This window comes from Podarcis gaigeae (assembly GCF_964106915.1).
Source record: "Podarcis gaigeae genome assembly, chromosome: 5".
Lineage (NCBI taxonomy): Eukaryota > Metazoa > Chordata > Lepidosauria > Squamata > Lacertidae > Podarcis > Podarcis gaigeae.
Genome location: NC_139681.1, coordinates 22419622 through 22446396, shown reverse-complemented (window position 1 = coordinate 22446396; position 26775 = coordinate 22419622). Strand labels below are relative to the sequence as shown.

At 43.4% G+C, this 26775-nt stretch overlaps 2 long non-coding RNA genes across 5 annotated transcripts in view; one reads left to right on the top strand and one right to left on the bottom strand.

The window, feature by feature from the left end:
• Nucleotides 1-17144, top strand: part of LOC310845235 — a 24343-nt gene extending 7199 nt beyond the window's left edge. Inside the window, exons 2-5 of one of the 4 annotated variants that reach the window (XR_014564588.1) lie at nt 11974-12161; nt 12639-12719; nt 16322-16531; nt 17011-17144. This is a non-coding gene — a long non-coding RNA (uncharacterized lncRNA). Of the gene's footprint in view, nt 1-11272; nt 12162-12638; nt 12720-16321; nt 16640-17010 lie in introns of those variants that run through there. The other 3 variants (XR_014564590.1, XR_014564589.1, XR_014564591.1) reach the window with 3 other exon arrangements.
• LOC310845236 lies at nt 16257-26770 on the bottom strand. Its single transcript, XR_014564592.1, has 2 exons — nt 25940-26770; nt 16257-16407 (listed from the first exon to the last, which is right to left on the bottom strand). It is a non-coding gene; the product is annotated as an uncharacterized lncRNA (long non-coding RNA).
• Nucleotides 26771-26775: the final 5 nt, after the last annotated feature.

Sequence of the window (26775 nt, the reverse complement as noted above, 5' to 3'; positions counted from 1 at the left end):
CTCAATAATAATCTGCTTGTATGTCAGTCAGTGCAATAATAGATTTTTAGCTACCTTTGTTACTTTCTGGTATGTTTCTGAATGACAAATCCATTTGTCGCTGTCAAATAAATCCAGTATTCTTATTGAAGTATTTAAAGCCACTCACCGAGGAAGGTAAAGAAAGAAATCACATGCAATTGTGGTTTTTTAAATTACTTTTTAGGGGAATTATGCTAACAACCCCAAACTCTATCAGCTAATGGTATGATATTATATGGCTATAATATCCTTCATAGTGTCTTTCCACCTTCTAGGCATCTTCTATTGGTGTAGATGGCTAGTTGAAACAATAGTTTATACTGTGATGCAATGAGTAAGGTTGGTGGTGATAAAGCCCCTGTAAATGTTTGGTTAAGCTCCCCTGCTGAGGTGAGCCATCCATAGAAATTCTATTTTAATAAGGTGATGGAATTTTATTTGCAGAGGATGGAACAGCTCATCTCTGTTGTGAACAATTTTGTTGTGAAATTTGAAGTGAATATTTGATTATGCATTTGGATTCATTGTAAAGTGTTTCTCTATCTAAGATGCTGAAGTTTGGTCAACAAACAAATGTTTGCTGTGACATATCAGAAAAAAATAATGATAAAAACTGTTTTCTTGATGGGAAGACTTAATTGGAAACTGGTAATTGGCGGTTGAGTGATAGGGGAAATCCTCATTTTGTCTAAAATTGCTGCTTTGTGTCAATAGTGTGTGTGTGTGTGTGTGTGTGTGTGTGTGTGTGTGTGTATTCCTCTCAACACCAGTTTTGTAATGTTGTTTATTTTTTGCCACTGCTGCTGGCTTTTGTCATGCAAATACTAATCTTGTAGGGAAATGTCAGCCTATGCATCTTTTATACAGGCTTGATTTATTTCATGTAATAGAGAGTAACGTGTCATTCTGTTAAAAATTAAATGTGTTTTTAAGGCAATGCTCAGGCTTATGCAATACTCTTAAAGGAACACATTCCCAATGCAATCCTTTGTCTCTACTCTACTTAGAAGTCAGCCCAAGCCATTGAACTAATTAGGATTTATTCTTATGAAATTGTATACAAGATTTCACAATCACTTTTATTAGATATCTTTCTCCCACAATGCATTTTTCCAAAGCCAAGTCCTGTCCTGCACCCCTTAATATGTAAGACTCCAGGTCAAACTGGATAAAGCTCTTGAGAGACTTCTGAGAAAATAACCTCCACCAACAAATGCTGAATGGGTGTGAATAGGATAACAGAGACACGCCCCATTCATTATTCTTTGTTTTTCTTTTGTAACCAGTCTCAATCATTGATTCAAATTTTCATTTCTTACTTTTTACCAAAACAAAATACTTATTTATATTGTGAAATTGAAAAAACAGAAAAGATGAAATGGTCTGGCAATTTCCTACACCAAAAAAAGAGGAAACCTCTTTAGTCTCCATCTCAGTCCACTAGGGGAGTATGTATTAATCAGTAATTAACCATGTGCACAAAGTGAATTACATGTGACTTCCCCATCCAATCAGCATCACCCACTCCTCAGGAGGGTGCTGATTAAGCAAGAATGACCCAGGTGATTTGCCTTACCTGTTGGATTAATTCATGCACAATTCCAAGAAGTTCGACCATGAGGAAGGGGTCCCATGTCAGTGTGTGGAGGGAAAGGCAATGGGGTCTTCTTAGAGTTCCTTGTGGAATGATGTTATGATAAAAATGTGCTAACTTGTATTTAGTAAGCCTCGGGTTTTCATAACTCATGTACGTCCACTCTCATGAACCTATTTTTATGTGGAAGTCTAGCCACAAGGTCACTTCCTGGTGGAAAATTCTCCGTTAGTTCATCTTTAATAGTACCCAGATTGCTGTGAATCTTTTCTGTTTCGTCTTGCAGCGCTACATACTGCTGGGGAGAGTAAAATAATGAGCATGAAAAATTATTCACCTTCGTGAGTGAATAAGGATTTCTGTTCAGGTGCCATATATTCACTTTCAGCCGCATGCCAGGGACACATGTGATCTTGTGCAAGGTTGTTGAGAATAAGCATTCCCTTGCATTTCAAAAACCTGGTCAAGCAATCAGTACAGCAGCAAGGCTCACTTTCCAGAATCCAGATTTAACCCTCTCCACTGGAGAGCTCCATTCCTCACCCACACCTCAATTGCTGTGCACCTTCTGCAGCTGTTCACGCCAAGAGGTGCTGAACTGCAAATAAGGCTTCTAATTCTTCAGAATCAAAGGCTGCCTCGGTAATGACAAAGCAAACACAGGGTAATTTTAGTGGCTGCCAGTCTTGTTAGATGATTTTATACATCGCTTGAAGCCCCTGCATTAGTCTGTTTCGAATGACATGGCAACTTGTGATTAGATAGTAAATTTACTGTTTGAATAGGACGAGCGTCAGGAGGGAAAAAAGGGAAAAAAAGAAAAGGAGGAAAGAGGCCAACAGCCGAGTTCCAATTTCCAATATAGTCTGGCACGCTCCATTGCTCCTGAACATCTCTGAAGCAAAGCACTATAGTTAAGCTTTTGCCTGGTATGAAGGGCTAAAATTCACAAGAAGAATTGGAAGCGAATTATCACCAGAGGCCCAACTATTCACATTATTTTCAGCTTTGTCCCTTGATGACAAAATATGCTTTTGGTACTTCCTGATAATGGAAGAAAAGGCAGAAATAGAGAAACAATTATTCCTACCTCCTAACTGTAAAAATATTTACATTTCTAAGAATGTGTGGGTTTTTTTAAAAAAAATGTGAATTGTTCAATTTATATGTTACCTTGTTAGTTTTATTCTGCAGCATACTTGATGTCTGATGGCAGCATGCTTGATGTCTATCCCCAGACTCCTGTTTATCTCACACACAACTCGAGAGAGATGGTGATTGGCTCAAAGTCAACCAGTCAGATTTATGGCTAACCTGTGGGTTAAACCACTGAGCCTAGGGCTTGCCGATCAGAAGGTCGGCGGTTCGAATCCCCACAACGGGGTGAGCTCCCGTAGCTCAGTCCCTGCTCCTGCCCACCTAGCAGTTCGAAAGCACATCAAAGTGCAAGTAGATAAATAGGTACCACTCTGGCGGGAAGGTAAACATTGTTTCTATGCTCTGCTCTGGTTCACCAGAAGTGGCTTAGTCATGCTGGCCACATGACCTGGAAGCTGTACACCAGCTCCCTCGAACAATAAAGCAAGATGAGCGCCACAACCCCAGTGTCGGTCACGACTGGACCTAATGGTCAGGGGTCCCTTTACCTTTTTACCATTTTAACCTTGTTCTCCCCAATTCAGCTCCAACATTCTTGTCACTGTGCTACTCTGGCTCTTTAATACTCAACACCAGATTCAACCAGCTGGTGCCTTAGCAGAAGCCAGTGCAAGGACTTCCATTAGCACAACATGGCTTCCCCTCTGGAAGGGAAAGAGCTTGGGTAGATTTGAGGGATTATTTGATAGGTTATTCGGAGTGCATGAGGAGAGGGGAGTGTGGCCTTTTCATTTCAATGGGACAAGATGGAATGGGAAGGCAGAATCTTGATTGGAAAGTTGCTTTTATTTTATATTTTACATAACACATTTATTTTTAAGCTGTCAGCATTAGGGGGTGTAAGAAAGTGGTAGGAGAAGCCAAAGAGAAGGAAAGGATAATTGTTTGTGTTGTTTTAATATTATCCTATGCTACTTTGCAAAATAAGCATCAAGGCAGCTTATGCAATAAAAGAATAGAACAAATTTCATAACAGAAAACATTAGCAACTCTGAAAACAATAAAAATAAAAGAGAAGATTAAAAGCTAGCAGCAATGAGTTTAAACATTTAAAAACCCTGGAAGAATAAATGGTATTCAGCTGTCACTGAATAGATAGTAATGTAGGTATCGGGTGAGAATTTCATAAGCAGGGACCACCACAGAGATGAACCTGTTCCTTTTATTCACCAGCCATGTTTCCACTCACCCTGTTCAACAGAGATGTAGCTTGGGCTTTATTTTCAACCTCTGTATCCTGTGTTCCTCACAACCAACATTTCAACAAGCAATGTTGCATCTTCCTCCAAAGCATTGAAAATAATATGGCCTTGCATCTCTGCCCCATCAGCAAGAGCTCTGCTCTCATTTAGTCTACTGCAAGTTTCTCCTCCCTTGACTTCCATTCTCTTGCCTTGCTTCCCTTTTGATTAGCCAGCCCTCTCATGATAAAATCATCCCTCTGGCCCTGAATAAATCCCTGCACTGGTTTCCTGACTGATTCTGGATCCAAGTACAACAGAAATCACCAATGAGGGCCTCTAGATATTGTTGGACTATGACTCCCATAATTCCTGCCCATAGACCACGCTGGCTGGGGCTCATGGGAGTTTGTAATACAACAGCTGGGAGGCACCATGCTGGCTATCGCTGTGGTACAGTGTTTTCTAAACATGGGTCTCCTGCTGTTTTTGGACTACAACTCACATCATCCCTAGCTAGCAGGAGCAGTTGCCAGGGATTATGGGAACAGTAGTTCAAAAACAGCTGGAGACCCAAGTTTGAGAAACACTGCTATAGTACAAGCTCCTTGTCCTTGCTTTCAGAGTCTTCCATACCCTTGTCCCTCATCTCCCCAGTCTTATTCTCAATACACCCCTGCCTCTGACCTTCACTCCTTGATCTCTACCACCACCAGTTGCTAAAAGGTCTCCTGCTTCTTCAAAAGACTCTGTTATTTCTCCCTACTACCATCCCACCCTTCAAAATGATGGGCGTTTTACTAGCAAATGTAAAAATGCCACCCATCGGGGTGTCTCTCTACCACCACCACCACCACCCCACACACACGTTTTTGTAGACATTTTTCTTCTGTGTTATTTTTGATGATTGGAAATAGCAGTAAGCCCCAGCTACCCTTTCTCTGCCACAAAGGAGGTCAGGAAGTCTCGGATAATTCATTGCACTGCTATTTCTGCTACAGGAAGCCCATTGCTTTGTAGTTTTTGACCTAGGTTCTGCATTGAGCTGAGCATTTTTACAACCTGAGCCTCCACTTAAGCTCATGAGTGGGGTAGCCTCTCTTCAGTAGCCCAGTCATAAATGAGCCAGAAGCTATGGGAAAGGAAAGGTACACAGAGGTTTTTAGAACCATATAATTAGGAAATCACTAATGAGAGTATGGAAGAGATACAAAGACTTGCTAGAACAAAAGACTCCTTGGTGGCTTTCACCACATGAAGCATTACTGCTCAAACCACTTGGAAAGAAAGGAAAATGACTTACATATGCTGACTTGTAAAAGGACCAAGATGGAAAATGGAAATTAAGAGATTATGATGAGATAAAAGATCATTATTAGAGTTGGTTGCACTATCGACAATTACATGAAACATACAAAGAAGACAGTAAGAAAGGATTCAGTTATACGATATCCAAGTTTCAATGGGAAGTGGTAGAAGGGAAAGTTAAATTATTGAAGGGTGAATATAGCATCCTGCTAGAATGGGAGACAAAAGACGAAGAGGTGAAATCAGTTATGATTAAATGGGCACAAGATATAGGGCATAATATTATGTTGGAAGACTGGAAAAGGTTATGGAAAAATGACTTAAAATTTACAGATTGTTCCTTTTCTGAAAGAAAATTGTATGAAGGTGATGTATAGATGGTATATAACACCAGTGCAGCTAGGAAGAATGTATAAAAGCAGTTCAAATGCATGTTGGAAGTGTAAAGAAAAGGAAGTGACCTTTTACCAAATGTGGTAGGATTGTAATGAAATTAAAAAGTTTTGGGAAATGATATACAATGAATTGAAGAAAATGTTCCATCTAACATTTGTTTAAAAAACCCTGAAGCATTTATGTTAGGGATTGTAGGAAAAGACCTGCCAAGGAAATTGAAAAATATCTTCATGCATGCGACAACGGCGGCAACAGTCTTAATAGCACAAAGATGGAAGAACAAGGAAATCCCGACAAAAGGACTATGGCAAGAGAACTGACAGACTACGCAGAATTGGCAAAATTGACACATAAGCTACGGGACAAGGATAACCGTGACTTTAAAGATGAATGGGAACCTTTTACAAAGTACTTAAAGAAACAACAAAATGAACTGGAATCCTTGGCAGGTTTTGAATAAACACTCACAAACATTTTTTTGACAATAGCTAATTGGATAAATTAAGGATCTATACAATTTTGTAACATGCAGAGAATAACATTTGTTGATAAACCAGAGAGAGGAGCTGAGGGACATCTGGGGGGGTAGGGGAGGGGGGCTACTTTATGGGGAGGGGGGGACAAGGGGGGATTAAGAATGATTTTATATATATATATAATGTCTTGTTGAAATTCCTAAAAAAATCATTAAATAAATAAATAAATAAATAAATAAGGCAGAAGCAGAGAACTGGGGAGGGGGCATTCATTTATGTCTTCATTGGTAGTGACAATGGGGCTTCCAGAGGCCCCAGAATGCCTGACAAAATCAAATGTACATATTTGCTAGCTGTTCAGAAGTACTGCTTTGCCTCTATGCACAGTTTGTCTTCTTTGTGTGATCTCAGCCAATAAGGGAACACGTTGTGAACAAAGCCCTCTCTTTGAATAAGAGGGGATAAGAGGGAACATATTCATCTATTGCTGAAACCACCTGGCTGAAGTGCCTGTATTTCTGCAGTGGTTACAAGGAGTACCAGCCTTGTTTTATTTGGCAGGGAGCCAATGCCTTTCCTTCCCTTCCACCACGAACAATTTTGCACACTGTTCCACACTCCCTCCCAGAAGGAAGTCGCAAAAGGGAGCACCTTTTCAGAGGGCATGCTAACATTTGCAAAGTTGAACCCCTACACATCTGGATTGGCACTCTTCAGTTTCCAGAAGCCTTGTGTGGCTGTAGAGATAGCTCAAGGAGGCTGACGCTTAAAAGAAACTCAAAAGCACAATTGCTTCATCTTTCTCCTTTGCATGAGCATTTCCCCCCAAAAGAAAACAGACAACAAAACTACCATGGGGGTGACACAAGCACTGCCATGAACCTTGCTTCTTCTATTAAGGTGCCACTAAAATATCAAAGAGACAGCTTTGAAGTCATGGCATCTGTGGCCCATGTCATGGCCCACGTTATCTCACCTGCTCTGTTAAAAGGGACTTATGAAGCTCCTAGACAAGGTATAAGAAACTTGGGGCCCTTTGGATGTGATTGGACTCCAGCTTGCATCAGCCCCAGCTGGTATACCCAATGGCCTGGGATGATGGGAGTTTTAGTCCAGCAGTGTCTGTAGAGCCACAGATTCTGCACCCTTGTCCTAGACAAACCAGGCCCTCTCATTAAATAGAGTGCAATTTTCCTGAGAAATCCTTCCCTGGCTTAGAATGGAAACCAAATTCTAAACATGTGCAAAGAGCTCTGGAAGATGTTTTCCTGGGTACAATGGTACCCCGTAAGACGAACGCCTCGGAAGACGAAAAACTCGCTAGACGAAGGAGTTTTTCATTTTCTTAGCCGCTTTGCAAGACACATTTCCCTATGGGCTTGCTTCGCAAAACGAAGCTTGCCCCGCAAGCTCCAGGGATAGCGGGGAAGTGCAGCGCGTCTTCCCCGCTGTCCCTGGACCCCTTTTGAACCAAGGGGCGGCAACGGGGAGAAGCGATCTTCTTCCCTCCCCTCCCTCTCCCCTCCGCGCGCGCCTTCCCCTCTGTCCCCGGAGATTGTGGGGCAGGCAACGGGGAGAAGCAATCTTCTCCCCGCTGCCCCTTGCTTTAAAACAGGTCCGGGGACAGAGGGGAAGGCGCGCGGCGCTTCCCCTCTGTCCCCGGACAGTCTCCATAGGAACGCATTGATTGATTTTCAATGCATTCCTATGGGAAACCGTGCTTCGCAAGACGAAAAACTCGCAAGAAGAAAAAACTTGCGGAACGAATTAATTTCATCTTGTGAGGCACCACTGTACCTAAGTTTTTTAATGCATGTTCCTGGAAACCTTGCATCCAGGACACTTATGAGCATGCTTAGCAGTATACCATATACAGAGTCTTCGGATGTATCGTTTCCAGGGTGTCTCAAATTCTTACTACTCAGATGTCCTGGAAAACTGCATGACCTGGGATCTCCAGCACCTAGCACCCTGCCATTTCATTTAACCAGGTACCAAAGGGAAAGAGAAGCCTCACAGGGAGGCCTCCTGGTTGCCTTCACTGCTAGGTATGTTTTGGGTGAAGGGAAGGTGGCACTGCAAGGCTCAATGGGGTTGAGAGACACATAATGGACTGCCAGTGTTTTAAGACCATGTAAAATGACTTTTGCCTAGCACCAGCTTCATATAATATAGGCAGGTGGTTAAAAAACTATTTTATTTTCTTGGGTTTTAATCAACACACTGTGGATGGTTTTTTGAGCTGCTTTGGAACTGCTCTCATTATACTATGTATAGCAATGTGTTGTATTCTCTGCTTTATTGAATGTGTACGTAGTCATTTTACAGCATTTATAATTAAGAATGAAAACAAAAGAGAGACACATAAAGGTCCCCTCATGCTACCAATAATTTTGTTGAGAAAGCAATAGAGTTTCTGGATTTTGGAATTGTGCTTGGGGAGGAAACCAGAAACATTTTTCTGGAAGAAAAAACAACTTGCATTGCTAAACAATCCCTATACTTGTTCGCTTGGATAACTGTCCCATTGAGCTCAATGCAGTTTGCTGTCTAGTAAGTGCACTCCAGATCAGAGCCTTAAACACCCTTTGCACATGAGGGGAAGACCACATGATGAAGGGGAAACAGAGCCACACCACTGCTCCTGCCACTCAAATCATACAGCTTCCCTGGCCCTGCCTCCAATGTCCGTGTGTTGTGAATGTCTGCAGGAATGAAGATTACACTAGAGGGCCTCATCTCATGTGGAAAGTCTATGAGCATAGGCTTCACCACTGTTCAATGTGTGTCCAAAGGAGCTGCATGACATTGTGTGCCCTTGGAGGCAGAGGCAGTGATGCAGCCCAGATGCCCAATAATCACTTGAAGCTGCCTTTGCGTATTTAACATGTAAAAGGAGCTTTAGCTGAGCCCAAATCTGAATCAAACTGAGAGTTTGGCCTTCGGTACCCATTTCAGCTGCAGCCTGATAGTGAAGAGTGAGTGACAACATAGTCCGGGCGATTTCTTTTCTTTCTTTGCGCAAACTGGTTTGCTTAGCTGTGGCAGAGGCTTAATGTGTGCAAAATGCCTGGAAGACACAGGCTGTGATTGTCACAGCCATCTTTGGAAATCTCATCTTGCAAGGATCACATCCCTGCTAAGTGCATGATTATTTTTCACCCGCTCGAGAAATCAAGAAATGCTTTAGGCAAAATGACCTTTCATGGGAAACAGAGCTTGCTGGTGTGTATGTGTAGACAGAGAGGTAAAAGCATAGCTATGGATATTTCCACCTATGTGGTTTTCACAGCGCAGTGATCAAAACGATTGTTGCAGTTTGTATAAGCATCATTATCTGCAGCTGGCTTAATGGCTCATCATCATGCTCCCCTTTCACAAGCACAGACGCTTCCCGCCTAAGAGCTAACACAAATGAGTGGAAGACCCGTGGATTGTATTTGTTGCTGGGCTGGGCTATTTCTTATACTCAGACCATATTAGTATGGAGGAGAAAAACCAGACAAATACCTTTTCCTCTCAAAGGGAAAAACAGAGATATCTGTCAGTTGACTTTTCCGTAAGTAAGATGCTCCCTCCACACCCTAAACTAAGAAGGAAAAGCATCTAAGGCTACAATCCTATACATTTGACTCAAAGTAGTATACCATGACAATCAGCGTTATTGTTCTTTATTCAAAAGCACACATCAATCCTTTGGGAGATCAAGCATTACTGGGAAGCATGATCCCGATAGTGTACATCAGGTGTGTATGGGGTGTTAGGGGAGAGGATGGGGGACATGTCCTCCTACTGAGGATGTTTGTCCACCTTTGGTCTCTACCCTGCATTTAGCTCTCACCTGTGGCTTCCATAAGCTGTCAGCGTGTGACAGTGGCCACAGTCCAGGAATGGCTTTGACTGGCTGGCTAAACCAGGTGAGGGTAGCCAATGGTCTCAAACCCTTGGTGAGTCAGGGACTTCCCTGCATGTGAAGACAGGCTCTGATGGATTGAGTGGACAAGGCCAGTAGTGGGTCCAGTGGTCAAGAAGGCAGTTTCTGCACATGATACAGAGGGTAGTGGGAAGCAGATGGAGCTCATCAACCTGGGAAGGTAGCCTACCTTGGAGAAGGAATACTCTGCTCCTAAATCTCCGCTGTCTTGTGGGATATCTTCTGGAGAAGAAAATGCTAAGGAGTAAACCCTACACAAATCTGGAGTAGAGTGCCTAAGACAGTTGAATGATGCCTTGTACACCTCCTTCCAGCAACTCCTGTGGCCAAGCTGGTGTCGGAAATCAAGCCTTTATCGGGAGAAACTGGCAACTCTCCCAGGCACCCGGCTTGGTCTCCTGTTGACCTCCCTGGCTGCATTCCCAGCAAGATCCAGGCTAGGTCTCAATAGGCGATTCTTCCCAAATGTGGGAAGAACACACATCCCTCCCTCCTGCTCCCCGGCAGGGAAAGAAGATAGACAGAAATGTATTTACATGCCTTTATTTCTGTCTTTGCAGCATTACAGAAAACATGTCTGTACTCTTCAAACTCCAGCAGTCAAGTGACAAAGACTTCCAGTACTTCCTGTACATACGCAAGAGGAAGAGCTCAAATTACACTCTGAGCAAATTCCGGTGCATCGCCCTGTGAACTGACTGTCCCACTATTTCCCACGGACAGTCCCAACATTCCCATCATGTTTTGTTTTCAAGCTAGCAGTTTGCAGCTGCATTGCATCCATATCATAACAGCTGGTGCTAAACTACATGAGCGAGATTGAGAACAGGGTCTTGTCATCTAGGCAGCTCAGGACCTCCATAAATACTGCATGGGCTTGTGCCCCAGAGAGGTCATTTCAGTGCTGCAAACACAGCAGTTTTGACTTCACTCCCGCGGTTGCACTCCATTGTTTCTCAAGACAGATGAATGGTTGCAACAACAACAACAACAACAATATCCAACCACCACCACTGATTAGTTACAGCATCTCTGTACCTAGCAATAAGAATGCTCAGTGCTTCTGCTGACTACCTGTAGGGATATCTACAAACCTGGTGGGTGAGGACAGCAAAAAGACAGTACAGTCCAGGTTCTGCAGCTCATCCTCAAAAGCAGAGGCTAGCCCAATGCCTATGTGGCATGATTAGCTCTCTTTTCGATGGATAGAAGGGAGTATATCCCCACTTGAAGAGAAAAATCTGTGACAGCAGAGATAGATTGCTGGCCAGGAAAGGAAACCAAGCAGGGAGATTTGCCTCCAGCCTGTCAGCTCCCTTTTGCTGGATCTCATGCCCAGCGGATCTCCTTACCCAAAAGACACGGGGGAGCCCCAGCCCCTAGGACAGGGAAGAAACTGTAGGGCAAGGCTGATCTGGAGGACAGTAGAAACCATGTACTAACTTTTTCATGATAAAAGTTACCTGCACCCATTTTTTCTAAGTCAACCTAATTTACTGAGCCTCTGTGCTATAGCCCCTTCCTCACTCCTAAAGGAAAAAAGGGGGGGACTGATCTAGGCATTTATTGCACACACCTCTGTATGTTGTAACAGGACATTACATCATAAGATCTGAAAAGAAGCAGATGGAACTGCCATCATTTTACATAATCTGAACAAGAGATATTGTGGGCACTTTGTTTTTCTATTTCTTCCCCTCTCTTTCACATACAGACACACAGGCAAAGGTGATGCCGACTACTTTTACGGGAACAAGATAATGCCACTATCGTGTAGGAGATTCTCTGGAGCAAGGAGTACCCAAGAGGGCAGGAGATAACAGAGTCATCCAGTGTAACTCTACAGATGCTATTTTGTGTGGAGCATAGATTTCAATCTCACAGAACATATTTGTTGTCCCACAGATACCTCCTGCACAATTCATGTTGGTCTCTGAGGTTTGCTATCAGTTTGTGCCACACCATCAATGGAATCCTGTTGCTTAATCAGATGGGAGCATCGCTCTACCATCCTCTAATGTTAAGATTTCTGGAGGCGTGTACTCTTTCCATCCATTCACATTAACTACCCATTTAGCATACATGCAGAGTAGGTAAGAAGAGTACTCTCCCCACTTTCTATCTATTAACACAGAAATCCTCTAGTGTTGCATCAAGTGAAGAGATGGCTGCCTTTTGGATCACTTGCTTTCTCCCTAGGGAATACTGATAGTGTTTCTAGAGCTGACTGAAGATGCTTTCTCAACATCACTTGATGGTTAGGAGATGTTTATTTACAAAGCAAGCCACCTCTGGCCAGGGAATTGTGGGTGGAAGCTGCCATAGGAAGCTATCAGGTGACTGGTCCATCTAGGCTAGTGTCCCTGCACTAACCAGCAGCAACTCAGAGAGGGTCTCTCCAAGCCGTACCTGGAGATTGAACCTAGAAGTCTCTGCATGCAAAACAGATGCTCTACCATTGAGTTTCAACCCTACAACCAGGCTACCCCTACTGCAAGAAATGTGTACGCATAGCCCCTCAGCATCACCCCACAATTTAATGGGCTTTTTTCTTCTTTTGACTTGTTCAGGTCTGTAGAGGCATGAGGCTCACAGTGGACGCAGACACTTTCCCTGTCCAGTACCTTGGACAGCTCCTGTGAAACTCCCTGGTAAGTTATCTCTGCAAGGAACTAGAGACAGTGGAAGCCTTACGCTGATCAGACCTGGACTGTGGTAGAGTGTGATTCCTTTTCAAAGCTTAACAACAACCCCACATAACTTGATGGGCACTATTACTATGTAATACAGTTCATAAGTCTGTTTACATCAGTAGCTAATACCAATTCTGCAGCATTTCAGTTGTCATAAGCCACATTTGCACCACATATATACATTTGCACCACATATATTGCAAGACGAATACCCCGTAAGATGAAAAACTCGCAAGACGAAAGAGTTTTTCGTTTTTTTAGTTGCTTCGCAAGACGAATTTCCCTATGGGCTTGCTTCGCAAGACGAAAACATCTTGCAAGTTTGATTTTCAATGCATTCCTATGGGAATCCGTGCTTCGCAAAATAATAATAATAATAATAATAATAATAATAATGATGATGATGATGATGATGATAATAATAATTTTTTATTTATACCCCGCCCTCCCCAGCCAAGGCCGGGCTCAGAGCGGCTTACAAGCAATAATAAAAACAAGATGAATGATTACAACTTAAAAACAAAAATAAAATATAACATTAAAATAATGGAACATTAAAATATTAAAATGTAGCCTCATCGCAGGAGAAGGAAAAGAAAGAAAGAGGAGAAGGAAAAAAGAGAGAGAGAGAGAGGGAGGGAGGGAATCAAATTGGCTCCAAGCCAAAGGCCAGGTGGAACAACTCTGTCTTACAGGCCCTGCGGAAAGAAATCAGATCCTGCAGGGCCCTGGTCTCATGAGGCAGAGCGTTCCACCAGGCCGGAGCCAGAGTTGAAAAGGCCCTGGCTCTGGTTGAAGCCAATCTAACTTCTTTAGGGCCTGGGACCACTAGGGTGTTATTATTTATGGACCTTGAGGCTCTCCGTGGGGCATACCAGGAGAGGCGGTCCCGTAGGTACGAGGGTCCTAGGCCGTGAAGGGCTTTAAAGGTCAAAAGCAGCACCTTAAATCTGACCCTGTACTCCACCGGGAGCCAGTGCAGCTTGAAAAGCACTGGGTGAATATGCTCCCATGGCAGAGACCCCATGAGGAGCCTCGCTGCAGCATTCTGTACCCGCTGGAGTTTCTGGGACAGCTTCAAGGGCAGCCCCGCATAGAGCGAATTACAGTAGTCAAGCCTGGAGATGACCGTCGCATGGATCACTGTGGCCAGGTCGGGGCGGGAAAGGTAAGGAACCAACTGCTTGATGCGGCGAAGGTGGAAAAATGTCGCCTTGGCTGTTGCTGGAACTTGTGCCTCCATGGAAAGGGAGGCATCAAGGATTACACCCAAACTCTTAACGGAAGGCAATGGCACTAATTGGGCCCCCGCAAGAGAAGGGAGTTGGTCCCTCATCCCCATGCCATCCCGACCTAGCCATAGGACCTCTGTCTTCGAAGGATTTAGTTTCAATCGGCTCCCACGAAACCATCCAGCCACAGCTTCCAAGCATCTGGTCAGTGTGTTCGGGGCTGAGTCAGTGTGACCATCCATCAGCAGATAGAGCTGAGTGTCATCAGCATATTGGTGACAGCCCAGCCCATAGCTCCGGATAATCTGGGCAAGGGGGCGTATAAAGATGTTAAAAAGCATCGGAGAGAGAATTGCGCCCTGCGGCACTCCACACACCAAGGAGTGGCGCGACGACATTTCCCTCCCTAATGCCACCCTCTGTCCCCGACCAGAGATAAAAGAGCACAACCAGTTACGGGCTATGCCCTGTATCCCTACGTCTGCAAGGCGGTGGTCCAGAAGATCATGATCAACCATGTCAAAGGCTGCTGACAAATCTAAAAGGATCAGCAGTCCTGACCCGCCTCGTTCCAGTTGTCTACGGAGATCATCTGTTAGGGCAGCCAGAGCTGTCTCCGTCCCGAAACCAGGACGGAAACCAGACTGAAATGGATCTAATGCCGATGTTTCCTCCAGAAACCTACCAAGCTGTTCAGTAACCGCTCTCTCAATTACCTTACCCAGGTATGGAAGATTTGAAACTGGGCGGTAATTGGATAGGTCTAAGGGATCTAATGAAGTTTCATCTAATGAAGATGAAAAATTCGCAAGACGAAAAAACTCGCAGAACGAATTAATTTCATCTTGCCAGGTACCACTGTAAAGCTCTCATCATAGGTACATTTAGGGGAGCACAACTGGTTCAGTCACACTGGGCACAGAGAGTTGGGGGCACCACAACTGTGATGCAGAAGCAAATGTGGGGGCGGGGGGAGAGACCAAATTTTGGTGTTGCACAGGGTGCTGCTGAAATTTGAGACCCCAGGGCCTGCCACTGCTCTCATATACCACATTAGAAGTCATGGCTTCCTTAAAGGAATCCTGGGAATTGTAGTTTGTGGCTTAAAAAAAGAGAGAGAGAATATTTCAATTGACCAAACTAAAAGTGAAAGTGAATAAACAAAGCAAAACCCTGTAATTTGTTGAGTGCCAAGTGTTGGTAGGAGACCCCTGTGCCCCTCACTGAGCTCTAGTTTCCAGCGTGGTTTAATAACCAGTCCCACTTCATGGGGAACTTTGCAAGGTGCATATGTGATCCTAGAGTCCCACAAAGAAAGAAGCAAATGGAAATTTAAGCATGCTGAGAATCCTCTGTTGGGTACCCTTAACCCACCCCTGAACTACAATTCCCAGAGTTCACGGGGGGGGGGAAGAATTATTATTAAACCAGCTTTTATGTGGATAAAGTTCCAGAATTTCAGTGGACCCATCCAAACATATCGATGAATCCCAAGCTCAAAATCCATACCTGCTTTGGGAATCAGAAAGAAGTGCTGGGGTGAGGGATTGTTTTTGATAGTAAAGAAAACATTGCACATACTGAGGCCGAGTACAAAAACTGTGATCTCTATTAAAAAAAACGTTAATTATGGAAAATCCAGGCATAATTCATGTTTGTAAAAGGAGGGGGGGGGAAACCCAAGAGCTAATGAGAAGCAAATTGGCCAGAGCAAGTTTAGCAGTGGCATTCCCTTTTAATGTTCCAGCTGCCATCCTTTCTTAAAGCCGTGCAGCTGTATCAAATAATGACCTGCAATTTGTAATATGGGTGTTTATTATTATTTTTTTCTTTCTATGTTTCCCCCCTCCCCTTAAATTAATAAGGTATCTCTTGTAATGAAACTAGTCTGCTGGGAAGGTTAGCTCAATTGCACCACCCACTGGGACAAAAGTACACAGCGTTATAAACCTCAATGCAATCAGGAAGACATTCATTCTGTGTTAGAATGTCTCTCTTTACACTGCCTGTGCAGTTTGCTGCCGTCGTTCCTCTTTCCTTATCCCCACTTTGCATAAGACACAAAGGAAAATGTCTCAAGCCACCGTCATCTGTATTCTTCTATAACTGCAAAAGGCAGGTTAAGACACAGCGTGAGAAACTGCCTCCTGGATGTATTTGGATTGAGGAATGAAAAAGGAGAGCATTTCTGCTTTTATGGGAGGGTATATACCCTCCCCCCTTTTCTTCCTCACATTACAATGAAGGGCTTAAGTGATCTAACTGCAGATCATTTTTTATTTATTGGCGAGAAGGCTTCCCTTTCTGGCTTCTGTCATCTCCGATTAGTAAACACCAACGGCTCCAGGAATATGTTGTCTGTTCCGTCACCGCAACCCACAGAATCGAGCCATTTGAGAGACAGAGCGAGTGAGCTGTAGCATGGAGGGAGCAGAAGAGAGGAAGGGAAGCAGACACGGAAGTTCACCCTGTCAAACTTGGAAAACTGAAGGGACCACAAGGCATGCCTAATGAAAAAATCCTGCTCACTCTACACAGGTGGGATGCTTTCATGTCAAAAGAGCTTGCCCCTCCCAATATGTCTTGCTTCTGGACCATTTTAACACGTATATGTAGCATGCATCTGTAATATTACCCTCTCACACCCCTCCCGGAAAAAAAAAAACCCAATGAAAGGCAAGATTTCAAGGTCACAAAGCAGGGAAGAGCTTTGGAATTAAATGCTACAGTAAGGGGAATGGTTAAAGGGCTCCTTTTTATCATCCATGTGTTGCTCTCTGGGTTAGGGATAGGGGATTCAGTTTGCATTTAAGTGCAAATTGATCTAATATGTGGACCCAAACACAGCTGCCCTTCAAAATTCATGCTTCTCCGCATTTCGCAATGCAGTTCTCCCATGAAGTAATGTGTACAAAATGTGTTATAAAGGCAATTGCCCCTTTTCATGGAGTTTGTGTCAAAGCATGCATTGGCCAAGTCTGCATAAGCCCATCCTGCCCCATTTCTCCCTCTTCCAGGTCCAAAAGGAGCCACACATTGGCAGCTGGATGTCAATCGGACACACCTAAAATGGTTGCCACTCGTATTGCGTGACCAGGCGCGACCAGGTGCAACAGTCCCAACTCCCAGGGAACATAGGAAAGGAAATAAAGACTCTGACAACGTTAAACTTCTGAATGTAGGAAGACCTTGGCTTAGGTCTTGGGCTTGTATCCCTCCCAGCCCCCCAGCCGGGGGGAACTGGGGCTCAGAGGGTAAATGGGATATGGGGGTGCTCTGCAAGACATAAGTGTAACAGGCAGCCCATCCCATATCCCCGCATGCAGGGTAGTTCACTGACGACCTTTCAGTGTATGGCCAGTGACACCCATATATATAACTCCTTTAAGAGGGGGACCCTGGTATCACCGCCGCAGGGGGGTGAGTCACCATTTCACACACACACACACACACACACACACACACACACACCTTATAGGGAAGAAAAGACTAAAGGATTCCACCCAAGGCCATAACCGCCAAAGTTGTGAGAAATTGTTACGGGGAAGACAAAACCTGCCAATGCAGGAAAATTTCTTCCCGGTCCTTCAACAGCAACCAGTCAAAGACTGCAGCAGTGTTCACTAAACAGGAAGAAAAACTTAACCTGCAAACAATAAACATTAAACAAAGGGAGGGTAGGGAGGGTGAATCTCCAGAGCTGTCTGCCTGGCTTATACCGGCTCCTTCCCCTGTTTATAATGGGTCTGGCCCCACCTCCTAGGAAATGAAACTTAAAGCTGAGGCTGGGCGTGAACCTCTGAATAATACACTGAGAAGCAGGCAGCCCCCTTCTACTAGCAAGTTCCCTGAGAACTGTAGCACCACACGAGATCCCGCAAAAGGCACCCACAATATAGTGAGAGTGCTCATTAAGATAAAATGCAGATATTCATGAAAATAACAAACATGCATTGTTCTGCCGAAAATGTTTTGCAAAAAAATGTGTATATTAAGTAAACGTCATACAAAAATCTGTGCATTAGCAGAAACTTACACAAAAATGGGGGGAGGATTCATACTTAAAAAAAATAAAATAAAATTGTCGTGGAAATATGGAGAACTGTTCTTTAGGGTGGAAAAATGAGAAACCGAAATTGATCAATTTGCCCATCCCTTATCTCAGATACATAGAAGCCCACTCATCTTCCCAAGAGCTGCATGCAGAAGGCGCGGCTAATCTTTTGTACTTTTCTTTTTATATATCCTTTGCCTGGGAGGGACCATGGGAGCACTGGATCTTCCTCTCTGAGCTTTGAGAGGGAGACCTAATGTTGGATGCTGCATCTTGGCCACTGCAAAAAATATCTGTGGCCCCTGCCCTGCTAATGTCAGAGCTCTGGTGTCAGTAAGGCAGAAAAGGGGACATGTTCGGGGCTGGCTAGGGAAAAGTATTGGATCCTAAACTAGGGCCCAAATTACGCCAGTTTGAGCTGGCATAGTTTATTTCCTTCCCGTTAGGAACAATGGGAAATATAAAAATATATAAAATATGGAAAAAGAGAAAGGGACACACAAGTGCTCCTGTGCTCCTTCTTCCATGAAAGCCTGGCAGTGCGTTGGATGAGGTGGCTCAATGGCTTTGGTTTCCACCACCATGCCCTTTTGGATTGCGTCCATACTCACTTTTCTATTATGAAAAACAGGTTACAGTACAGGAGGGGAGCATAACACTGACCAGGCAACATACAGGTCAACATACCACCTACAGTGATACAATGAAGCTGCCTTTCAAATCAGGCTCTAAATAATAGTGAGAGTTTTCCAAAATGACTTGTCAATTCTTATTTTTAAAGAATTTTACCTTCTGGGGGGTGGGATTGTCTTTTATGACCGCTGGGTGATGACCCCACTGGGCATGATAACCCAGTCAAGGGGAGGAGGGAGAGGCAGACTACGGTATGTTTAGGGCAGCTTTTCTAGCACCTCCCCCTTTTGGGGGTGAGCAGCGTGGATCCTAAATAGGGCTGCTCAGTCGTGAATACCAAGACCCATCTTTCAAGAGAATGAATTACTTAGGATAAGCACCAAATCAACACAGTCATCGATCCTGATCTTAATTCGCAAAGATGGCGATCAGAGAAGCCAGGATTGGTGGCAGTTTTCATGTGCCCTTCTCAATCCCATGTAGTGGCATGTTGAAGCTAATCTGTAATCAACAGAATCTACGGAAGGTATGAAATGAAATGGCCCAGGCACAATCATCACCCTGCAGTAAGCCAGCAAGATCACCAGTGTATGTCATGGGATGCAAGCCTCTGAAAAGTCTGTGTTTATTTTTTAATTATTTTGTATTTGATTGCGTCTTGCCCATCAATCTCATGAGCCCTGCAGAACAATCTGGGGTAGGGAGTATGGCAAAAATGATATACCTGCTGCTTGGAAGCTCAGACTACCTGCCAGAACAGGGGAACAATGTTTTCCACAATGCCAAAAGAGTCACATGTGTGCAATGGAATTCATAGAATCTGAGTAGCCTGCACAATGCACATTGGGGGTTGGTTTGTCCAGCCAGCTAGCACTGAAATGCTATGCATGTAACCCCATTCTGTCTGATGGGTAGGTGTGTACAGGTTTGCAACCTAAATGATCTGAGGGTAAGGGAAAGCCAGATATAGGACCTAACTGACCATCAGTGCCTACAAGCAGCCACAGACTGGTGTGCAAATTAATTACAAATCTCAAATGATTGCTGCTGTCCCAATTTATACATTGCATGTATTCTTATGGGTTTGAATATAATCCCTCCCTGATTCCCTGGGGAGTGTGGGGAGCAGGAAACTAGAGTAATCTCTAAGGAGAAGGATGCTCTTTCTTCAATTAATACAGCAAGCCATTTCTACAGAACTTTGGCAAACTCCTGCCGTGCTGTTGCTCTGATCATAAACACTGAGTGACCTAATGGGGACAGGAAGTCTCAGGAAATGCTGTGCAAGTCACAGATTTTAGGAGCTTATGCTGATCTCCTGGATTCTAGTATCTGGGGGGGAAATTGCAGCGGAGTATTTCTTTTTCGAGTGGTTCAGAACACTTTCAAATGAGCCAAAGAGCATTCTTCCCTGATCATATCCTGCCCCTCACATCCCATTTTTCTCCCACCCAAATAAACAATCCATAGTATTAAATAAATATAAAAAAAGGTTGCTAATCTTCTGGCAGCAGAAACACTGAAATACCAATGGAATTGCAAAAGCGATTCTTTCTGTACAAATCCCAACTTGAGCGATTATTAAATTCTGCTTACCTATCATTCCTCCTTTAGCTTCAAGGGGAAAACATTATGTTTTTAAATTCTTGGCCTGAAATCTGTTGTGTAGCATTATGGATGCTGAAGCTTACATGTTCAGCATTCTAAGTAGGAAGACAAGTCACTCACAAGCTAGTGTTAAAAACAGAAGTTGCGAGCCTTTTCTTCCCCCTCCTGTTTTGTGCAACACTTTTATCCCAAAATACATTACAGAGTCTGTGTTCTTGTTGTTGGGGGGGAGTAAACACTCATAGGGTCCTGCTTTAGACATTGCATGTCTAGGCTGTTCACACACATTGTCTCTTTCGTGTTCCAAGTGGTGTGTTGTAATGCTGGAGTTAAGCTACAACTACCATCCCCTTCAGGGATGCGGGTGGCGCTGTGGGTAAAACCTCAGCGCCTAAGACTTGCCGATCGCATGGTCGGCAGTTCGAATCCCCGCGGCGGGGTGCGTTCCCATCGTTCGGTCCCAGCACCTGCTAACCTAGCAGTTCGAAAGCACCCTCGGGTTCAAGTAGATAAATAGGGATTGCTTACCGGAGGGGAGGTAAACAGCATTCCGTGTGCTGCGCTGGCTCGCCAGATGCAGCTTGTCACGTTGGCCACGTGACCTGGAAGTGTCTGTGGACAGCGCTGGCTCCCGGCCTATAGAGTGAGATGAGCGCACAACCCTAGAGTCTGGCAAGACTGGCCCGTACGGGCAGGGGTACCTTTACCTTTACCTTTACCATCCCCTTCATGGATCACTGCCTTGCCGTGGTGAAGGGGCTTGAATAACTCAGAGAAGCTATGAGTTATGCTGTGCAGGGCCACCCAAGATGGACAGGTCATAGTGGAGAGTTTTGACCAAACGTGATCCACCTGGAGCAGGAACCGGCAAGCCACTCCAGTATCCCTGCCAAGAAAACTCCATGGACAAAGACAACAGGCATATAAAAGTTATGACACTGGAAGATGAGCCCCTCAGGTAAGAAGGCATCCAACATGCTACTGAGGAAGAATGGAGGACAAGTACAAGTAGATTCAGAGCTGATGAAGCAGCTAGGCCAAAGCCAAAAGGTCGCTCAGTTGTGGATATGCCTGGAAGCGAAAGGAAAGTCCAATGCTGTAAAGAAAAATATTCCATTGGAACCTGGAATGTAAGAACCATGAACCTTGGTAAGTTGGATGTGGTCAAAAATGAGATGGCAAGAATAAATATTGACAACAAGCCATCATCTCTGCCCATTGGTCATGATGGCTGGGGCTGATAAGAGTTGGAATCCAAAAACATCCAGGGGACACAACTCCTGATTCAACATTTAGAGGTCATTTCTAGCTGCCATAGAAAATTTGTGGCAGTGCCAGTGTTCTTCTGGGCCACCTTGCCTAGAATGTTTTGCTCTGAGGGAAGACCCTCTCAGAACATCATTATCAGTGGAGGCAAAACTCTTTAAGAGTAAGCAGGAGCAGCAATGGGGTGGTGGCGGTACCATGTATTGCACCCATTCTGCTCTTTTCAGTGCCGGCCTTCCCAGAGAAAGCCCACCTTCCCGACATCAAAGACCATTTTCTTTTCCCCTTTCAAAACTGACCTGTTTTCAGCCTTGTCTTCTCCATGTGTTTTCAAGCTGCATTATTTTTTATTGCTACCTTTTATTTTATTGCTAATCATTCTTAATTCGCCTTATTATGGTGTTATAAGCTGCCCAGATAACTTTTTTAATTATATGACAGGAGCAAATAAATAGAGGAAAATCCCTAAACAAAACCCACCTTTTTTATGAAAAGTCTGACTTAACGATTAGTCCTCGCCCCCATGGTGCAATCCTCCGCATGTTTACTCATAAGTGACTTCGGTTGGCTTGCTCCCAAGCATTGTGCAACTGCATTCATTTGTATTCCCCCCCCCTTGTCCTCCCTTTTCATGAAAACTCCTCAGGGCAGAGACTTCTTCCCCACCCACCAAAACTACACTAATATATTTCGGTGCAGAGTCCAAATACCCATTGCTCGATGGTAAGGTCTATACTAGTCATTTGCAAACTGTCTGGCTTTGGGAAATCTTTTCTATCTCAACTTATCTGCTATGGAATACCTGCCAGGAACCCCCTGCTTGTTGCAGAGGACTCTGGGGAACGTTCTAGCAGCATGCTTCATACAGCGAGCATTGCCCAAACCCATGCTACAGTGAACAACGGCAAGGCAAGATTGACAGCGGTGGCCCACCTATCCTTGCCTACCATTCTGATCTTCTCATTGAGGAAGCCTATGGAAGACGATTGAAAGCTGTTCCTCTGTGTATTACATGCTTTGATTCCAAGGTTTTACCAGCAACCAAGTCTGGGATAATTTACTGCTTAGCAATGTTTTCATGGTGTACCTCCACAATTTCCCAACTCACTAACCACAAAATTAACCAGAGGTCTGTTGAGCATTATTAGTCTATAGGTATCATTCTGAATGATTACTCATATTGAATGGGTGCTTAGCCAGGTGTAAGAAACAAAATCTAAGGGGCTGCAGCATGCTAAAGCAGAGAACTGCCACTTTTTATATTAATTCAAGACCAGGGATTTTATACACACACCATTTCCCATCTGTATTAAACACTAACATTATCCGCTAGGTTATACATTTCTAACCACCACCACCACCCCCCAGTTAATTTTAAGAATATGAGATACCATTTTCAGCTCAGTTCTCTGGGAATACATTTTCCTGTTCACTACAGGAAAACAATTAATGAGATTCAAGGAATTTATCTATGCACTCACAGAGAAGCCAAATTAACTGTATCTCTAATAATTCATTCTGCTTTTTTTTTTTAATTGACTGAAGCTGTATCAACAGACTAGGCCACTTTTTTGCCAATACTCATATAAGCAGCACTAAAGCAGAGATTTACATCTGATTTACAGCCTCCTGTTAGGCACATCTCCAAGGTGGCAAGTTCTGGAGCGATTCACCACTGGTAAGCATGCAAAGAGGCGGTGTGATTCGCACTAGATGCTATAGCGGGTTTCATGTCATGCTTCTAACACATGAGATCTTATACCTGTTTCCAAAGAAATATCTTTCTGGAGATGTAACACTGCCAAATGCTTAACATGGTTCAACAATGATCTTTCCAATACCTCTCGCAGAGCATAAATTCTCTGCAGTAGATCATTATGTCAGCACTTAGTTAGAACTAAATTGGGTTACTTAAGGTTTGAAACCATATTCAAATTTATGACATTTCATATTCCAGGAGGGATGGCATAATCCCATGACCCATTTTCTGGTTTAGGAACATAGGAACCAAGTCAGAGCACTTGTCAATTTAGTGTGATCTTCTACACCAGTGATGGCCAAACTTGGCCCTCCAGCTGTTTTGGGACTACAACTCCCATCATCCCTAGCTAACAGGACCTATGGTCAGGGGTGATGGGAACTGTAGTCCCCAAACAGCTGGAGGGCCAAGTTTGGCAACCAATGTTCTACACCAACTGAAACTTCCCAGAGTTTCAGCTAGAAGACTTTCCCATCCCTACCTAACAATGCTAGGAATCAAACCACATAATGCATAGTCTCTAGCACTGAGCTATAACCCTTCCTGTTAGCAGTGATTAAGCAATCAAGAGTTGAATTTTCACCATCTCCTGTGTCCTGAACCCCTGGCCTACCTGGCAGCAAGTCAGTATGTTAAGTCCCCAGTCCAGGATCAATCCATGTGTCCAAAGTCCATACAGAAACAGAGTCTCACAAGCTGAGGGCCAACAACATGGGCAGTTCAACAGAAACAGAACCTTCACTCTGCTGCCCTTCTGTACTTCTGTACCCCACCCTCTGCTCCCTAAACCGCAGAGCCCACCAGTATAGTAGGAGGTAGTAGTTGCTGGCATTTTATTTATTTATGTGAGATTTTTTTCATTCATGTTAATCAAGCCTAAGGATGCTGATCTTGAAAGCTTTCTGTGCAAGTACAACATTCTCAATTCCATCATCATTTTATTCTTTCTGGTTAGTTACCACTGCAGTATTTTATCTATTTTTGATGGCAAATTACTGTTTGGGGTGAATATGCTTTCTTACAAACAGCCCAGAGAAGTTTAAAAATATACCAATAATGGGATTGGTTAACAAGACCTCCAAGCAACATGAATCAATCTCTGCTTGGAACTGATGAGCCTTGTCAATTAAAAAAAAAAAGGATTTTGCACCAAAATTATCATTTTTAATGTAATTGTCTAATTGCAATAAATCATGATTTTTAATGGGAAATGGTTCAATGTTCTTTATCCTTCAGGCTTGTGAGTCTGAATTAATTAAGCAAAACCGTAAATGCTGATTAATCCCTTCATGGTTGACAGGAATATCAGACCAGGCTTGGGAACCTCAGACCCACAGGTCAGACGTGGCCCCCCAGGCCTCTCTCTCTGTGGCTTTTGGGACTCTCTGCAAGCCAAATTTCTTCCTCAGCCTCTCCCCCTCTTCTCAGGCCACACCTAGCTCCTTAGCAGTGGTCACTGAGGAAATAGCCATCAAAAGCCAAGCACCTTCAGCTAAGTCTGGTAAGCATCAGATGACCATCCATGCTCATTAGTAAGCGATTGACTTGAACAGAAGACAGCTGTCTTTTCACTTGACGCCACAAGATAGCATTTATGTTACAATAGGTGATCAGAGTAGCATTAGACCAGATTGTACATGAGCTCAAATGGCACGAATGTTACATCTGATTTAGTCCACAGAGGTTGAGGTCAATAACTGCCTGTGCTCCACTGCGAGACACTTTTCACTTCATGGGAAACCCAAGGTGGAAGCAGTTTATTCCTTCCTAATGAAGACTCATTTCCCAAAAAGGGATTTTAATCTCTTTTGTGATGTTTAGACATAAGGAAAGCAAGGAACACCCCAGGCACATTTTCATAGAACTCAATTAAAATCAAGTTCATTTGTGCAAGAGGAGTCCCTGTAACTTAATCATTAATAAAACCCAAGATCCCACATGTATTAGACCTGTGTTTCGCTTGGGTCTGAGGGATTGCTACTGACTAAAATGTTTGATGCGATATGGATTTGCAAGTATCATATATGCCTTTGTGCTGTATATCAATGCCATGATATTGATAATAAGGGATTTGCTGGCTATTTACCACTGACATTTTCAGAAGCTGCTTTGTAATCCACAATGATCTCCCCCTGTATTACATTCCTTTTTGTAAACTAGGCTTCCAGGGTTTTACAAAGAAAGGCACTGTATTGTACAACCTGACATTTGGATGCTTTCTCAAGAGATATTAAGAACTTAACATCTTTATTCCACACTTCTGCCAGAGTAGATTAAAAACTATAGAAGGACATTTTTTATTAGTCTAGTTAATCTCCAAAAGTTCATGAGTTCATTTATTCACAAAACCATACAGATGCTTCTTGGAAACTTCTCCAAAAACTACAATCCTCTTGAATCTAGCAAAATTGCTATAAAGACCTACAGAAGAAGCAGGTATTCAGCTGACATTTTCTGCTTTTACCGTTTCTTGTTCGGTCATAAATGCATCTTGAACAACACAACCCAAAGTGTTTGATTGAACTTGAGCAAATTCAATGGGTGGCATCCCACAGCTGCAGAGTTTTCAAATTGAAAATAGAGATTTCACTGGGGTAGAAAACGACTAAATTACGTAAAAACTCACCTACTTTTCATCCAGATCATTGTCACTGTTTCCTATGGCTACTGCTATGACACCATTTCTCCCTGGCTGCTGTTGATGCTTTGTCCTTCCTGACTGTCAAATGAACCCATATTCCAGTCAGGATTCACATAGTGAATGTGATGACTTCATAGTGAACTGTATCCAGTAAGATTTGGGCTACATTATGATGTCATTGAGAGCAACAGGGTGGCAACTGAGAGACAATATTGTTGTTTTTATCAGTCACATAGGCAAGTCCAATTAGCTAAAAAAAGGGGGTGAAAAATTAAAGCATTTCTTGATAATGGCAATAATTTTCATGAGCAACTTCATCCAAGCCCTGCTTGTATTGAATCAGTGCAGCCTAATTTAAATTTTCCATGCTTCCTCTCATGGTTTTCTTTTGCTCATGAAATGTTAAAATGGAATGGAGGGTGAGAATGGTGTGGGAATTAAAACTTAAAGAGAGAGTTTGATTTGAAGGATACATGAATATAATATTCTTGGCCCGATCTCATTTTTATTGCTAACACACTTCTACCTGTCTATTAGCCCATTAGCAATATTAAAAGCTTACAAAAAAACCTATTCAGTGCAACATTTAAACGGCCTTGGAAGACATCGAGAATGTGTTGAATTTAGATGTTTGAAGAGAACCAGAGCATCTTAGGAGTTGGATTTAATTCATAAGAGCATCAGTGCTGGATCAAACCAAAGTTTCATCTAGTCCGACAAGATTCCCTGTGTATTGGCAGTGCAGTTTTTACACCAGAACTAGACTGGACACAAAGGTGATTCGAAAATTATTGTATTGGCCATTGCCCTCTTTGCATTGC